Source organism: Lipotes vexillifer, unplaced genomic scaffold, assembly GCF_000442215.2.
Source record: "Lipotes vexillifer unplaced genomic scaffold, Lipotes_vexillifer_v1.1 scaffold697, whole genome shotgun sequence".
NCBI classification, from domain to species: Eukaryota; Metazoa; Chordata; class Mammalia; order Artiodactyla; family Lipotidae; genus Lipotes; species Lipotes vexillifer.
The window spans coordinates 1,000,292-1,009,088 of NW_006779498.1; the positions used below are offsets into that span (position 1 = coordinate 1,000,292).

General features: G+C 39.3%; 1 pseudogene; it reads right to left on the reverse strand.

Moving 5' to 3' along the window:
• Positions 1-7,104: 7,104 nt before the first annotated feature.
• LOC103074406 (60S ribosomal protein L38 pseudogene) lies at positions 7,105-7,313 on the reverse strand (annotated as a pseudogene).
• Between the last annotated feature and the right edge of the window lie 1,484 nt (positions 7,314-8,797).

The window sequence follows — 8,797 nt, forward strand, 5'->3', positions numbered from 1 at the left end:
AATATGTGGAAGAAAGGACTTAGGCCAACTTGTAAATAAGTGGACTTACTGTCCACTTGGTGTCACTTGAAATTGACCATGGCCTGTATACTGTGCCCTCAGAGCGTCCTTCAGGGGGCTTAGCAGCTCCCTCTGGTTCCTTACAGAGGTCACACCTGCAGCTCCTATTGGATATGACTAAATGGTATCCAAGGCCTAGAAGACACAATTATATATAACACTGTGCCCTCTGGCATGTTGCTGCCTGAGCTCTGTTCTATATCAGAGACAGTGGGTCTAAAACCCCGTGACTGCTGATGTAACAGCAGATGGATGTGATAAGTCAGGAGCGACCATCATCCCAGTAAGTCAGGGCTGCCTTCTACACAGGGAATTATATCTTATGGATATGGTAACCTATGGGTATCCCAAGGTGTGTCTAATTGGGAAACAGAAAAACGATTAGGGCAAATATGGAAAAAAAATATTGTAGAAAGAAAAACAAAAAGCTTAAAGGTGAGAGTATAAATAAGAATATGGTGGATTTTTATCCTAAAAGCACGGAGACATATTCACTTGCATTAAACCAAGGTAACAAGCTAAAATCTAATCCAGAGAAACCCAAATATTTCTTTGAAATATGTGACATCCAAACCACAAAACAAGCAATGCAATTAAAAAAAGAAGGCAAATCAGGAAGAGATAGGAGTCTCTGCTAAAGTATTCTGTGAAAGTCCAGCTTTATATGACATTCCTTTTCTTCTTAGGTTGGTTGGCTACATTCCTTTAGGACAGAAAACCAGGACAGAAATCGCACTTGGCCAGCCATGTCCTCTTAGGCTGCCGTTCATGTTTCTGATGACCAGCGACCTTTTTAGCCTTTACCTGTACTGACAAGAACCTTCTGCCACCACCTGGGAAGCCCCTAAGCAGGAGCAGCTGTGGCCAGACTGGCCTCTGCTGAGTTTCCAGGCCTAACCATAGTGGCATATAAAACTCCTTGGAGAATGACCTTGTGCCAGGGCAAAAGAGTTACGTTCATCCTAGAGATTAGTAGTTATTGTCCCGCTTTTCTTAGATGGTTGAATCTGCCAGGTTCCACACAAGGAGGCAAAGGTATTGCCTCCATCAATCCATAAAATGGTGATAATTAATTTTATGTGTCAACTTGGCTGAGCCAGTGTCCAGATATTTGGTCAAACAGTGTTCTGGATGTTTCTGGGAAGGTGGTTGTTTTTGTTCTTGTTGTTTGGTTGGGTTTCTTTGGATGAGTTTAACATTTAAATTGGTGGGCTTTGAGTAAAACAGATTACTCTTCATAATGTGGGTGGGCTGTATCCAGTCAGTTCAAGGCCTTAATAGAGCAAAGACTGACCTTCTCAGGGGAGGGGGGTGCTGGGATGAATTGGGAGATTGGGATTGACATATATACACTGCTATGTATAAAATAGATAACTAATGAGAACCTACTGTATAACACAGGGAACTCTACTCAATGCTCTGTGGTGACCTAAGTGGGAAGGAAATCCAAAGATGAGGGGATATATGTATATGTACAGCTGATTCACTTTGCTGTACAGCAGACACTAACACAACATTGTAAAGCAACAATACTCCAATAAAAATTAATAATAATAATTTAAAAAGACTGATCTTCTCCAAGCAAGAAGGATTTCTGTCAGCAGACCACCTTTGGACTCGAACTGCAACTCTTCCTTGAATCGCCAATCTGCTGACCTCGCCTATCACATTGTGGATTCACTTGAAAACAGAGTCAGTCAGGGTCAAGCAGAGTCCTTGTGATTTGGCCCATGTGGTAAGGACATGTGCTTTGGAGACAGGCAGGCCGAGTTTTGAGCCCAGTTCCGCCATTTACTACGTGCATGATCCTGAACTGAACTTTTCTTAGTATCCTATTTCGTAAAAAACAGAAATAGTAATAGAGCCTACCAATATTTATTAAGAGTATTTCAGCTGCAAGTAAAAAAAGTGCAACTCAAGAGGGCTAAAGCTAGTGCTTCTCATACTTTAATGGGCATACAAATCACCTAGAGATCTTGTTGAAATGGAGATTCTGATTCAGTAGGTCTGAGGTCTAAGGGGAAAAATGTGGAGAGGGGCTTTTTTGGGGAAGGGATGTCTGTGCACTTGGAAAGTGTAAATACTGCTTCAGGCACAGCTGGATCAAGTGTAAACTACATTTCCAATCATTTGTCACTTAGATTTTTAGGCTCTACTTACCTCTTTGTTGGCATCCCATGCTTCTAGAAGTTCCAGAGTTACAATTTCTCAGCTTGAAAAGCACAGAGAAGATAGAGCATCTTCCCCAATAGTTCCAGAAAAAGTACCTTCATTGGTTTGGCTTTGTTTGCTTTCATTTAGATCATGCTTCACTCCTGAGTCAATCACAGTCATCAGGTGAACACAATACCTCAAGCCAAAGATGCTGATCTTAGTTAGGCTCCAAACTCTCCAGCCCTGAGGCATTTAGTCATCTCTGGCCATCGTGACCCAGACTTTGGAAAAAACATATCGGATCTTTGAAGCCCTAGCTTTGGCTCTAGTCTGCACAGTGAGATATTTTGCTTTATAAGTAGTTCCCATTAATGAAGTGTTTCTTGGGAGGTATCTAGAACTATCCTTTTTTTTTCTAACTGCAAGTTTTAATTAAGTTTAAATTGGACAATGTGACTATAAAATGGGAAATCAAATAGGCCAAATCAAAGAAAACCTACAGAGGAAATTAAACTAGGAAAATGCACATTGGGCAGGATCATGTGGGTGAGCTGGGATTAAATGGCTCATCTTTGGGAAGGACCTTGGCTCCTTGCTGTAAGTAAATGACCTTCTCCAATGAACTAAATGATATCCTAATGGCCTAAAAGGCTTAATGCACCTCCCCAATTTCTTCCCCGCTGATTGGTAGGCCCCCTGAGTATAATGCACTTCCTTATATACACACAGTAAATGACTAGAAGATGAGAATGTAGAAAGAGTTATTAAACTTTAAACCAGCATTAAGATTTATGTCATGAACTTTTGCTTTTCCACAATGTGTTCTCTGACAGACTTGATTTTAAAGACTATGAAACATCTTCAGCTTATTGCTCAAAGGCCTTTCCAGAAATATAAATGATTGGATAATGACCTAGGTCACCAGAGCATGTTGGAAAGATCTCTGCTCAGATACAATTTCAGGGGGCTTAGCTAAGGAAAGCACATTGTAGGTACCAATGATTAGATTTTTCTGCTTTTTCATTATGACCCATAGCACCACACATCAGTCACTGTGAGTCAGAGCAAATTGCAAATGCAAACACATTCACATTCACATTCATCTAGCAAGTGTATTTGCTTCCTGGCCTTTTGGAGGACAGTTCCTGGGTGCTAAGTCAATCATGATGAGTGCTGATTCAGAGAGAATGACTGGTCCACTTGGCAAGGCCAGTTTTATGCTTTCTTTTGCCAGTCACCCAGAAGAGTGTTTAGAAGTCATTGGCAACATTTACTTCCTTTGATGGATTCATTCAGCTCTGGCAAGAGAAAATGTTTCTGTGTTGCCTGTGGTTGTAGTGCAGAACTCTGAGGTGTGCAAATAATTCCAAATGGTCCTTTGAAAGCAGCTGAGTTAATTGGGTTGGTTTTAGATGTTAAAATGAAGGCAAGAGTTACCTTGCCTCGGAGTTCAGTGAAAAGGGTAAAGATTTAATTATTCCTCTAAAATGCATTAATTTATTCAACAAATATTTATTAAGGGCCTACTATATGGTGGTCATGGTGCTTGCTACAGAGAATACTGTGCTGAGATAAAATTGGACATAATTTCTTTCCTAATGGAGCGTACTGTTTGGTGAGGGTCAGATTGAGAATTACGCAAATAAATCTGTAATTGCTAATTGTGACAGTTCAATGAAGCAAATGACTTGGGCACGGGGGAGAAGATAAGAGAAACATAATATTGATGAAGGTGGGGTGGGAAAAACATGTATATTTGGAAAAGAATAAATTTCTCATGTCCTAAAGAGACATTAATTAATCCTTCTTCAATTCCACGTTCAAGTGAAGAAAGGCCTCAGTCAATCAAGGTACTTTGGACAGAGTTACTTAACATTTGTAGGACTGTATGAGCATTTTGAATTCTTATTTAATAATCGTGGAAATTACCAAAATGGATTAAGAAGGTCAAGTAAGTTTTAAAAATTGAAACGAATACTTCCACTTACTAAAAAAAAATAACCCAATCAAGAATGAAATATGGTTTTCTGCATCTATTCTTGTGAAATGTAATTTAAACATCTTTGATCTGTGGATAGAATTATTTTTGTGTATTTAGGAAGCACTAAATCTGTATTTAAAATTGGTTTAATAGCTTATACATTTACATACTTAGCATTTATGTTCTATCAGCCTGTAATTTCTTATAATCATCATCATCAACACAACACCATTTATTTCATAAGAATTTATTGAACAATGTATTAGGTCAGAATACCACAGGCTGGGTGTCTTAAACAACAGAAATTTATTTACTCACGGTTTTGGAGGCTAGAAGCCCAAGATCAAGGTGCCATCAGGGTTGGTTTCTGGTGAGCTGAGTTATAGGCACCTGGCTTCTTGCTGTGTCCTCACATGGCCTCTATTCTGTGAACACACAGAGGGTGAGCTCTGATATCTATTCCTCTTCTTACAAGGACACCAGTCCTATCGGATCAGGACTTCATTTAACCTTAATTACCTCCTTAAATGCCCTATCACCAAATACGGTTACAGTGGACGTTAGTTTCAACATACGAATTTGGGGGAACATAATTCAGTCCATTATAAGCACTTACTGTGGGGCACACTCTATGATAGGCACTAACATGAGGTGCTGAACGAGACAGTCACTCTCTCTCCCCTCATAGAGCTTCCAGTCTAGCTAGGTGGGAACACAGTAAACAGATAATTGCATAAATAAATATTTGTATCCTAGTGAGTACATCTTGGGGAAAGGACAGATGATATGCAAAGCCCCAAAGTAGCGCTTGTCCAGAAGCTTTGGGGTTAATATCAAGGTTAGCAAGAATTATGCTATAAGTTCCTAATTTGAAGTTTTGGAGCAGATTATATATATGTAGTGGACAAAGAAAGATAATGAGCTGCAAAATTGGAAATAGAGGGTGTTTTTTTTTTTTCTTAGAACAGCACTGTATTTCCATCTTACATTTGGAAGTGCCTCATCTAATATAAAAATTCATGAGTGAAGCGGTTCAGTGTATAAATTTTTTTTTTTTGGTCCAAAGAAATAGTGCTTTATTCCTAATTATTTCAAGCCAGTCATTGTTATCAAAATCCAGTCTTTGTCATGAGGGACAACATGAAAGGAAGGAGCCTAGGCATTTTAGACTGTTAAACAATCAGGATATTTTCTTCTTCCCAAAACATCTCCAAACTACTAGTGGTCCCCACATGCCAGCAGCATAGTGTTTTATTATTAGTTTTTTCCTCTCAGATACCTTCCCTAACTCTTGATTTGGTATACTTCAACTAAGTTCATAATCACAAACTGGAGTTGGACTTTGTACATATTCACAAGCTCAGCTAGGCTCACAAGATTCATCTGTGTTGCTCAGCTGGCCCTGCCTTCCTCGAGGAACCCCAGAGCCAGGACCCAGAAGCACTAATAAGACAGATCTGCTGTTGTGCTCAGAAGTCCCTTGGAAGACATCACAGCTGCAATTCCTCCAAATCTGAAATGTATGGTTAGGACAGTATAACTCACTGATGCAGATCTCCTGGTTGGCTCTTGATGATCAAAACAACAAGGACCGAAGTCTCTCCATCCTCATTTCCCCCTCTCATTTACCACTATCCTAGATGTAATTTTGAACCAAAGAAAAACTAGGGAGGATGTTCTCAACTGAAATCAAATAATAAAAGAACTAGAGGAGAGACAGGTGGGGAGGAAAAGAGGAGACTCCCTGAAGAAAGCTTTAAAAAGGGATGCATCTGTGCTCTGATTGCCCAGCTCATTAGGGCTCCATCTCTGTTGAATCCAACGCCCCATCTGTATCCTGTTTCCTCATCACTTCACTGTCTCTTCATTACTACGCTGACACCTGTAAACATCATTCTGATTTATTTTACATGGCATACATTTCCATGTCTTATAAACCTTGACTAGTTAATTTTCTCATAAATGATTTAAAATAGAGCAGAATGGACACTAGTACAAGATGGCAAAACCCAGCTTTATCAGATCTTAATATCATGCCAGATCTTCATCAGACTACTTCTTTTAAGTAAAGATGTTAAATATTTCAGATGCAAAGAGGAGCTTCTTGTACACCCCTTCTCTCTCTTTTTCCTCCATATCCATAGCAGGAGTACTCACTAGTGGGGGACCAGTGTTTAGCACCCACATTATTATACTTTTATACATTATTATATTATTTATGGCTGTACATTATTATAGCCATAAATATTATAGAATATTGCTTTGTAGATTTAAAAACTTTATATAAATGGTATCATACCTTATATATCCTTCTGAACTGGCTTTTATTCTCTCAGTATTATATTGTGAAATTAACACATTCTGATACATGCAGTTCCAATTTGTTCTTTTTTTTTTTTAACTGCTGTAGGACATTAAGTGAATATACTTCAAAACATTTTTCAATTTTCCTCTTGATAAAAATTTAGGTTGTTTCAATTCTTTTTTTTTTCTTTTTTTTTTTTTTACTATAATGAACTTCAATTACAACCTTGTACCTTTCTCCTCCCAAACATATGCAAGTGTTTCCCTTGAGTGTATATCTAGTCTCCAGGCTACCACAGCAAATTACGAAAAACTGGGTGGCTTAAAACAACAGATTTTTTCCTCTTACATTTTTGCAGGGCAGAAGCCCCATATCAAGGTGACAGTCACTTCCTCCAGAAGCTCTAGGGGAGATTTCATTTCTTGCCTGTTCCAGCTTCTGTTGACTGTTGGCACTCGGCCTGGGGATGCTTACTCCAATCTCTGCCTCTGTCTTTACGTGGCCATCTCCTCTGTGTCTCTCCTCTTCTGTCTGTGCCTCCTCTTCTTTTTTTTTTTTTGAGTATTTAAAAAATTTTAATACAGTTCAAGTCAGTGTGCGTGATTCATTTCAGCTCCTTCACTGCCAAACCTGGGGTCAGGGATTGCTTCAGCTTCTCTGCCTTCTCTTTGTGATGACCAAGGTGTAAAGGTATCTGCTGCATCAAACTTTAAACTTCATATTATCCTTATTTTTCTTTATCTTGCCCGACTTGGCGTCCTTTCGCCTGACTGTGAGCAGAAAGTCCTTGATTTCCTCAATTTTGCGAGGCATGGTGACAAGGCGCGGAGAGCGCGGCTGGAACTTTCCATCCAGGCCCGGGGTCCCCAGATATCACCCGGCCGTGGATTACCACAGATTACCTCCCACTCCCCACATAGGGCCCGAGAGACCTGTGCCTTGTCTTCTTATAAGGACACTTGTCATTGGATTTGGGATCCACCTAGATAATCCAGGATCTCATTTTGAGATCCTTAACTTCACATGCAAAGACCCTTTTCCCAAATAAAGTCACATTCACAGATTCCAGGTAGACAAGTCTGTTGGGGGCCATCATTCCCAACCTCAGCACTGCTGAAATTTTGAACCAGATAATTCTTTGGGCATAGGGATAATCTGTGCTTTGTAGGAAGTTTAACAGTATCTCTAGCCTCTGTGGACAAGATTGCAGTAGTATCCCCTCCCTCCTCCCTTGCCTTTGCAACCCCGGATGTGACAACTAAAAATGTCTCCAGACATTGCCAAATACCCCCTGGATAGGTGAACTACTCCTCTCCTTGTTGAGAAACACAGATTTAGGGGAAAGTTGCTGACTTATAGGATATGAGCTTTTAAAAACTTTACTAGATATTGCCAGTAGTTGTCCAAAGTCATTGTACCAGTTTCAACTCTTAGCAGCAGTATATGACAGTTCCCATAGCTCTGCAACATTACTTGTACTTGGTAGTGTCAGACTTTTTTTTTCTGTCAATTTGATGCTATCTCATTGTTGTTTTAATTTACATCTTCCTAATTTCCAGTGTGGCTGAGCATCTTTATATTCATCTATTTTTCATTTGGGTTTCTTGGTCAATGAATTGCTTCTTCATACTTTGTCCATTTTTTTTCTGTTATCATTTTCTTTTTGAGTTAAAGGAGCTCTTTATATATTCAGGAGACTAGTCCTTTTTCAGTTATGTCCAATGCTAATGGTTTCTCATTTGTACATTATCTTTTGTTTATAGTGTCTTTTTGGTGACAAACTTCTAAATTATAGCATTATCAATTTATCAATTCTTTTTTATGGTTTGCACTCTTGGGGTCTCTTAATGTCTCTTTGAAGCGTAAGGAGGCAGTCATGCTGCTTGAGGAAGACTGTGAAGACTAATCATATCCGAAAGAATTTAGTACTGTGGGAGGTGTCATCACATGTTGGAAAGACACAGAACAGTGTGCAGACTGCAGTCCCAGCATGCCCTAGCCGCAACTCCAAAACTGTGTTTTGGAGAAATAACTCACCTGCTTTATCTTTCCAAGTGCTTGTCTAAAGGGGAAGGAGATTTGAGTCTCTGCATGACCCTAGTCTATTTAAAAATTTTACACACTTGTGAGTTCTCTAAGAGATGCAACTTACATCTCAGCTGTAGGAATCATCTTAACAGTCCTCTAGACTATTGGTAAAATTACCTGGACTGTAACAAAGGGAAACACACAAAATGGGAAACATATACAGATTATACAAATGAATGATGAAATGTCAGCCTAAAGTGCACACTTTC